Source organism: Octodon degus, unplaced genomic scaffold (assembly GCF_000260255.1).
Source record: "Octodon degus isolate 3935 unplaced genomic scaffold, OctDeg1.0 scaffold00028, whole genome shotgun sequence".
NCBI classification, from domain to species: domain Eukaryota; kingdom Metazoa; phylum Chordata; class Mammalia; order Rodentia; family Octodontidae; genus Octodon; species Octodon degus.
In genome coordinates, this window is record NW_004524604.1 from 102,482 (window position 1) to 111,162 (window position 8,681).

The 8,681-nt window shown below is 36.4% G+C and overlaps 2 pseudogenes; one reads left to right on the forward strand and one right to left on the reverse strand.

Moving 5' to 3' along the window:
- Window positions 1-6,101, reverse strand: part of LOC101586079 — a 25,717-nt pseudogene extending 19,616 nt beyond the window's left edge.
- A 94-nt stretch (window positions 6,102-6,195) lies between these two features.
- On the forward strand, window positions 6,196-7,047 carry LOC101575407 (annotated as a pseudogene).
- Window positions 7,048-8,681: the final 1,634 nt, after the last annotated feature.

The following is an 8,681-nucleotide window of genomic DNA, read 5'->3' on the forward strand; positions in this document are numbered from 1 at the left end:
GATTTAGAGGTGGCAAGAGGAAAGTGGGTGGGATGAGGCAGGGTATTAAAAAAGGAAGCTGAAAATGTATAGCCATTTCCCAACATGAATGTAAATTTCATGTACTGCAAACAGTATTAATAAAGTAAAATAATAAAAAATCAAAAGAAAAAATAAAAAAAATAAAAAAAAAGGAAGAAGGCATCTTGAAACTCCGAGTCTGTGTATATGTTGAAATTAGGGATCATAGTCACTGGAATACACTGGAGGTGTAAGGAAAGGCAAGGAAAGACCAAGGTGCCACAGAAAAACAGCTGTATGTTTGTTTTGTGTTGTTTGTCTGGAGATGTGTTGAATGAAGTGAGTTTGGTGCAAGGGAGGCTTATGGGGTTTCCTGGGGAACATGTGAGGTTGTAGGAAGAGGGGAATGGTTAAAGGGAGATGTCAATGGTTAAAGATTTTGTGAGAAGTTGAGGGGGACAAGTGTGTGTGTTGTTGGGTTTGACCAGAATGGTTGTGAGGTCAGGGCTTAGAATGAACATACATAGTCAACACTTGGTAAAGTCGGTGGTCTGGGTTAGGAGAGTTCTTGGAAGTGAGGCGGGTTGAAAGGATGATGGCTCATGTCCACATAGAAGTTAGTTCCAAGTGCCTCAGGATAAGGAGACTGAGGAAGCAGTGAATGATGTGCTGGAGTCCCCTCTGATGTTTTGGGGCTATTTGGTATTGGGGAATACAGGGAAAGACTGTGGGATCTCTGAGCTACATTCTTATAGGAATAGCATGTGTAGTGCAAATGGGAATAGAAGTTTCTCAGAGTATATATTCAACAAGGGGAGAGAGAGGGAGGAACAGGCCATGCATTGAGGTTAGGTTTATAGGATAGGCACTATGGGGAGAAGAGGTGAGAGAGACATGGAGTTTTTGGATGAGTTCTCTCTCCATGAGAGTTATGGAGTAGGTTGGGTTTATAAGGAAGAACAGTGTGTAGAGTCATCAGGAAATGGGCCTGTCTGAAAGTGTCGTGTAGGTTGGCCATCAACACTATGGAGACTGTAGATCTAATATAGCAACTTTAGAACTCAGGAAGAACACTATATATGATGTCTGTATCAGCAATTAAACAGTTTTTTACCTGAGATGTCCAGTAAGACTTGGGACTCTGACAAAGATACCTTGATATGGGCCATGGACCCCAAGCTCTGTTGTTTCTCTTCAGCAGCAAGAGCAAGCAGGTCAAGTATTGATGGATTTGGCCATAGGGACTTTTTCTCTGAGGGCAGGGAATTGGATGACTTAACTGCTCTCTGGCAGACAGGATAGTCACATTTCCAGTGAACCTAGAGTTTATAGATGAAACCAGGTCCCAGTGGTGGCTGAAGGCTGGGGAAGGCTCATGGCCAGTGCCCTTCTTTGCCACACTTGAAACAGTCCAGGATGGGATCAGGCAGTTTTTAGACTCAGCATTGCCTTATTAAGGTCCTGTTGATGGGAGTCCCAAGTGTCACAGCCAAAATTTGGCACTTGTGTTTAGTTAATTTTGGTCTCTGTAATTGAAGACATGGAAAATCAGGTCAAGTAAGTGTGGTGTGAGGGCTGAGATTTGTCTTTTTAGTTTGACATGAATGTCAGGAGCAGATTTTGATATAAAATAGGAATTAATAGCAATTCTTTCTTCAGGAGATTCTGGGTCCATATTAGTACTCAATTATCAGAATTTTATTTGCATATCAATCACCTTGAAATATGAAGTGTGAGCAGAGAACTGTTATTTTTTATCAATGATGGCCATTTTAGCAGCTAAATTCCTGTAGAAATACTAGTTAAAATTTTTCAGAGAATATTTGACATCAACAGTCATACATAGTAGTGTCACATAACAGTTATAACAAATGATGAAATCTCCATTTTATTACACTTCTCTAAATGGTGGAGTTTTTTTGGTCTATCATGTCATCTGAAAATAATAATAATTTAACTTCTTCTTTACCTATCTTACTCCTTTCATTTTTCTCGTCTAATGGCTGTAGTTAATGATTACACTGCTATATTGAATAGAGGTGGTGATAGAGGACATCCTTGTCTTTTATGAGATCTGTGAGTAAAAGATTTCAGTTTTTCCCCACTTAGATTTATGTTAGCTGTTAGGTTGCCATAGATGGCTTTAATCAGATTGAAATAGAGGCCATCTATTCCAATTTTCTGTAGGACTTTAAACATGAATGAGTGTTGGACTTTTTCAAAAGCCTTTTCTGCATCAATTGAGATGATCATGTGGATTTTAGGTTTGCCTCTATTGATACAGTGTATTACGTTTATATATTTGTGTATATTGAACCATCCTTGCTTCCCTGGGATGAATCCTACCTGGTCACGGTTTATAATGTTTTCAATGATTTGCTGTATTCGATTTACTAGGATTTTATTGAGAATTTTTTGCATCTGTGTTCATGAGGGATATTGGCCTGTAGTTTTTTTTTTTTTTATTTGTGTACTTCCTTGATTTAGGTATACTTGCCTCAAGGAATGATTTTAGGAGGATTGCTTCCTTTTCATATTCATTGAAGAGTTTGAGGAGTATAGCGATTGCATATTCTGTAAATTTCTTGTAGAATTCAGCTGTGAATCCATCAGGACCTGGATTTTTTTATGGGTAGGTTTTTTATTACATCTCATATTTCATTGGCTGTTATTGCCCTATTGAGAGTGGTTATATTTTGTCAATTCAGTTTTGGTAATTTGTACCTTTCTAGGAATCTGTCCATTTCTTCTGTGTCTTTTATTATGTGAGAGTAAAGATTCTCAAAGTAGCTATTATTAATCTTATGAATTTCCACTGGGTCTGTGGTGATTACACCCCTTTCATTCTTCATTGCTTGTATTTGATTTTTTTCTAAGTAGACTTCTTTCTTTCTTTCTTTCTTTCTTTCTTTCTTTCTTTCTTTCTTTCTTTCTTTCTTTCTTCCTTCCTTCCTTCCTTCCTTCCTTCCTTTCTTTCTTTCTTTCTTTCTTTCTTTCTTTCTTTCTTTCTTTCTTTCTTTCTTTCTTTTTTCTTTTTTGGAACCAGGGATTGAACTCAGGCCCTTGCACTTGCCAGTGAAGCACTTATTCCACTGAGCCATCTCACTGGCCCAGGAAAGGAAATATTTTCAAAGGCTGTCCTAGCTTTTTCTTGGACTTGGTTTAAATTAAAGAATCACCTTATGTTAGTTTAACATGATTAAACTTCTGAAGAGAGAGTGACCATCAATTTTAGTATATGTGCTGCCGAAGCGAGCACAAGAGAGTGACCATCAAAGATCAGTAAGCTAATTTCCAAATTCCATACAACTTTTTAATAAAATATCAAAAAGCATTGTAAGTACTGTAGTTCCCTGAGCTCCAGAAGTAGCTCCTGTGTTGTCTAAAAAGTTATAGCTATTGGCTATCATAATGATATCAACCAACAATAAATGTTGGAGAGGATATGGAGAAAAAGGAACCCTCCTCCACTGCTGGTGGGAATGTAGACTGGTGCAACCATAATGGAAATCAGTGTGGAGAATCCTTAAAAAACTAGGACTGGAAATCCCATTCAAACCAGCTATCCTTCTACTGGGAATTTTCCCAAAGGAACTAAAAATGTCACATCATAGTGATATTTGTGTACCTCTGTTTATAGCAGCACAATTTGTGATAGCCAAATCTTGGAAACAACCAAGATGCCCATCACCTGAGGGTTGAATGAAATGGTATTTTTATACAATGGAGTATTACTCAGCTATAAAGAATGTCAGACTTGAAGCCTTTATATTTAAGTGGATACCACTTGAAGATATACTCATAAGTGAAATAAACCAGACCCACATGTATAAATATCTTATAGTCTCCCTATTATAAGAACTCAAAAGAAGAAATTAAAATAGAAAGGTATAACAAAATTAAAAGGAAAGGAAAAACTTGAGGATTAGAAAATGAAGGGAGGGCAAGGAGAAAAGCTAGGAAACATGACAGGGGCAAAGCCATATATTTATACACACAAGATGTTTAAGGCAAGGATCCTGAGAGTCTGCAGCATGTTTTTGAAACTAGTAGTTAATTGGTTGGATTCTCACTCTGACTAACAATGTAGGCTGATAACTGTGAACTAAGCAGCTTCACTGAAGATAGCAATGTGTAATGATAGGGTCATGCTTGGAATGCCTGCCAGTCTAGTCTTTTAAATACATACTGCTTGTCATGACATAGCAATTGCTTTCATACTGTCTCCCAAGTAAATGTTTGTTAAAAAAGGGTAATAAATGAAAACAAGAGACAGAAAAAAAATGTTAGAGGACAGTCTTGCTACAAAACTGTATATGGTTAGATTTCTTAATTTCTGGGTAAGATTATATAATTGTTTATTCATATTTTTCCAATTTTTTATTGTTTTAATTTTTGTCTTCATATTCTGCAGGGACTTAAAGTTTAACATATCAATACTTGATGGAAAATACCTGTTCCATGTTATGCCCAAGATGTTTGATATTCAGACCAATAGTTAGGTTAAACCCAACTGCATATGTTGTAGGGTAATAATAAGGTTCTCTTCTGGAGGGCTAAAAACCTAAGTTTTCAGACCAAAAGTCAAAGTAAGAGAAGGGCTGCAAGGACAGCCAATATTTTGGCCCTAGCCTTTCAAAGTCAGTGAGAACTCAGGACATAAGAGAACCTATACTTTAACAATATGTAACTCAGTTGTGTCCCAAATTTTCTTTTCAAGGAGATTATGGGGCCACAGAGGAAAGTGATAGATGGTGTAGAGTGTACTTAAGGAGAGTCTCATGGAGAGAAAACATTCCCTCAGGCTTTCACAAAGAGCAAATTGGTCAAGCAATGGCCATGACTCATCCACATGGCTGACACTCACAAATGATCTACAAACTGCGGTACAGGGTTTCAGTGTAAATCCTGAAGGTATTTGACTGACCTTATCAGACACAAAAGTTACATTTCTTGTTATATATGTCTTGCTTTATCTTAGTTTTAACCATTCAACAGAAAAATATGAAAACAAAGTCTATAAAGTAAGACCACATTAATATGCTGAGTTATAAAAAGCTCAAGACAACTTTGGACCTTGCCAGTCTTAAGGAAAACCCACTATTATTATGCACTACTGGACTATTGGGAGATTCTGCTGAATTCAAGCACCTACAATATTTATATGACAATGGAATGCCCATTTCTGACAAAACTAACCAAAAAAAGTGGGTTAGAAATGAAGGATCCTTTTGTATCTGTGTACTCAAAACAGTTAGGATAGATATACAGCTCCATTCTATTAATTCAAAGAATAGAAAGGTTTATAATAATAGTGTTTGAGACAGGATATCATGTCTTCATCTTGTGCAATGAATAACCACTATGACAACAATATGCAATGCATTGATTATTGAAAATGTGCCAGTAATTGGTTGTGAAACTGTCTCATTGATATTTGTTTCTCAATAAAATTATTAAAAAATAAAAAATAAAAAGTTATAGCTAAACTGATACTCTGTGTAGCTGCTGCTATGACACCAACCATCTTGTTGAATGAAGCTGTCATTCTCTCTGGATTTCCTTTACAATAAAGTCTACCTATACTTCTGCTTGGCTACATATCTTGATTCAATTCTTTTATCAAGAGCACAGAGAATCGATGAATAAGAAAGTGAATGGCTGGTTTCTTGCTACATCAAGTCCTGACTTCACAGTGACATTATGCATTAGGTTGTTTCTGAGATAGCTCTAGATTTGAGCTTTGTTTTGCATTTGAACTCACAATCTTTAGTGGTACCTTTTCAGGCTCAAGCATCTCGTTCCTCTTTGGCTTATGCTCATCTACCTTTGATGGAATCTGCGTGCCAATCCAAGATTAAAGCACAAACCTGATAATGTGACTCCTCAAGACCCTCAAGATTGGGGTTGGGCTGAAGGTAGGGGGAGTTTAATTTGTAACTGCTATCAAAAATTGCACCATAGGTGGTTTCAACTCCCCTTGCTAGCAAGAGGTATCTACTGGGCACCTGCTGCAGCTGCCGATACTGCCACTGCCACCGCCGCTGAATTTTTTCTCTATAGTGTGGATGAAGAAGAGGATTGTGAGCTCTGAGACACATGTACATAAAGAAAGAAAAAAGCATTTGCAAAAAAAGTCTTCAATCAAATATAACATTTTAATATTTTGTGTCTGAACTTCTTTGTGCTCTCTCTATGCCAGCAGGAACTGTAGATCATAGCCAAAGAATTTGTGAAGTTTGAGTTGTAACCTGGGTGAAGAAATGAAGATAATTTGTCACGTTATCCAAAAATACAATTATGCTGCTATGGACACCAAGTTTCTAGGTGTGGTTGCAAGACCAATTGGAGTACTCAAGAGTAATGTTGACTATCAGTACCAAATATTTCTTTGTATTGTAGACTTACTAAATATGATCCAGCTAGGACTGACATTTATGAAAAAGCAAGGAGAATACCCTCCAGGAATTTCAACTTGACAGTTTAATTTTAAATTTAATTTGATGGAGGACGTGGATGCTCAGGAGTCTATAAAGCTATAACAACATCTGGTATCCAGTTTAAAAAACAGAAGGAGGAAGTAATTGAACCCAATACTTTGCAGATCTTCTTATGAGATCAGGAGTTTTCCTGTATGAAGGGGTCAAATGGTTATGATTTCATAGTGGTTATGACTTTAGCTATTTAATAAAAATCCTGACCAACTCTAACTAGTCCAAAGAAGAACTTGACTTCTTTGAGATTCTTTGATTGCTCTTCCCCATCATTATGATATGTAATACCTCATGAAGAGCTGTAGAAATCTCAAAGGTGGACTACAAAAAGTTGCTCAACAGTTTGAGCTGGAACGGATAGGACCACATCATCAAGTAGGGTCTGATTCATTGCTTACAGGAAGGGCTTTTTTCAAAATGAGAGAAATGTTCTTTGAAGATCATATTGATGATGCCAAATATTGTGGCCATTTATATGACCTTGGTTCTGCTTCATCCTGTGAACAGAATGGCAGAGAATGCATATGAAGAGGAAGCCAACAAGCAGTCATAACATGAAATAGTCTTTTTATTTGTATTTGATTTGAGCTACATACATGCTTGTATATAGGTTTTTATCTCTGGTTGAATTCCTTAAAAAATAGGTAACAAGCTCTTCCCCCTTCCCTTTTCAGAGTCTATTTTATTTTCTGGCATTTAGTACTAAGTATGACCATTCCTATCTCAGCTCTTACTAAATAGAAGTACATTCAGGTTAAATTTGGCCTTAATTTAACATACTTGTTTGCAAGCATATGTGACAGAGTGTTGGGAAAGCTACATTGTATTGAATAATTTGATAAAGTTCACCTCTTTGAGCTTGGTTTTATTTTCTCTTTCCTAAATTAATTAGCACTGACTGTAATTTATTTCCCTGTTTCATGTCTCCCTTCCATTCTGCAGATTTAGCTACTTGAGTGTGTGGACCATCAATTTTGCACCTTAGAGAGTGATTCAATCTTCTATTTCATCAGAAATTGTGGTTAGGTAGAAAAATGGCCATTTACCAACTTTATACAGTGTTTACTTGTTTCTGATCTGTCAAATATAGCACATGCATTGTGCAAACTGTTGATTCAACAAGACTAAAAAAAAGACAGAAACTACTGAGGAGCTTAGTAACTACTGTTTCTGTAGGTAGTGTTTAATCTTCCAAGCACATCTAGTGTCTGCTGGTAACTTTTGGTCATGTGTAGACTTCTCCATGACTGAAGAATTTTCAAACTAGATTTACACCTCAGGAAAAGATTTTTGCAATTAGATATTTAGTACCTGCCAGAAAATGGCATTCAAGATACTGAAGCTAGTTATGATAGCACACACCCCTTGATCTGCTTCTTTTCATCCCATTACAGTTTACTCTTTTTTAAAAAAAACTTTATAGCCATACATATGATGCTCTTGATTTGTTGATTGCACAAATCAAGTTCAGTAAAGTCCAAACATAGCAAGTTATTAAGTATGTTTTGTCTATTCAATTTTTTTTTTTTTTGGTTTCTCTCTGTGTTGAGGAACAGCCAGATCTCTCATGGTGTTTTTTGTTTTGTTTTGTTTTGTTTTCCTCCTCCTCCTCCTCCTTTCTCCTCCTCCTCCTTCTCTCCTTTTTTTTTGTACTGAAGATTGAACTCAGGACCTTGGTTCTCCTGGACCAGCACTTATTCTGCTGAGCTATCACTCAGTCCTCTTGTTAGGTATATTTTGTATCAAATTAAAGGACAAATATTATGCTTTCATAGTTACAGAGATAATGGAGACATTTGGTGCAAAACAATAAAATACTATATATGTATCTGAGGAGTGTAATGCTTGTTTATTTTTTTATGTATGTCTTTGCAATCTATTTTATATATAGTGACACAAGAGACTGAAATATTTAGCCATGCAGAATATGTGACCAGACCAGAGCATGTGTAGGAAGACTTGCTAATCATTAACTCTACCCTGAAATGAAGGACTACAATTCAATCACTAGGACAAGCAAATCTCCAAATGTTAGCAAGAGTAGTTTGTTTCCTTTGTACATTATTTATTCATTGTATGACAATCTGTAGCTGGGTGGTCTTTTCAAACAAATTATTTGCAAAACAAAGGGTATTATTTGTTTTTAAAGCTTTTGTAAATAAAGCCTTCAGAAATGTTTTCCTATAA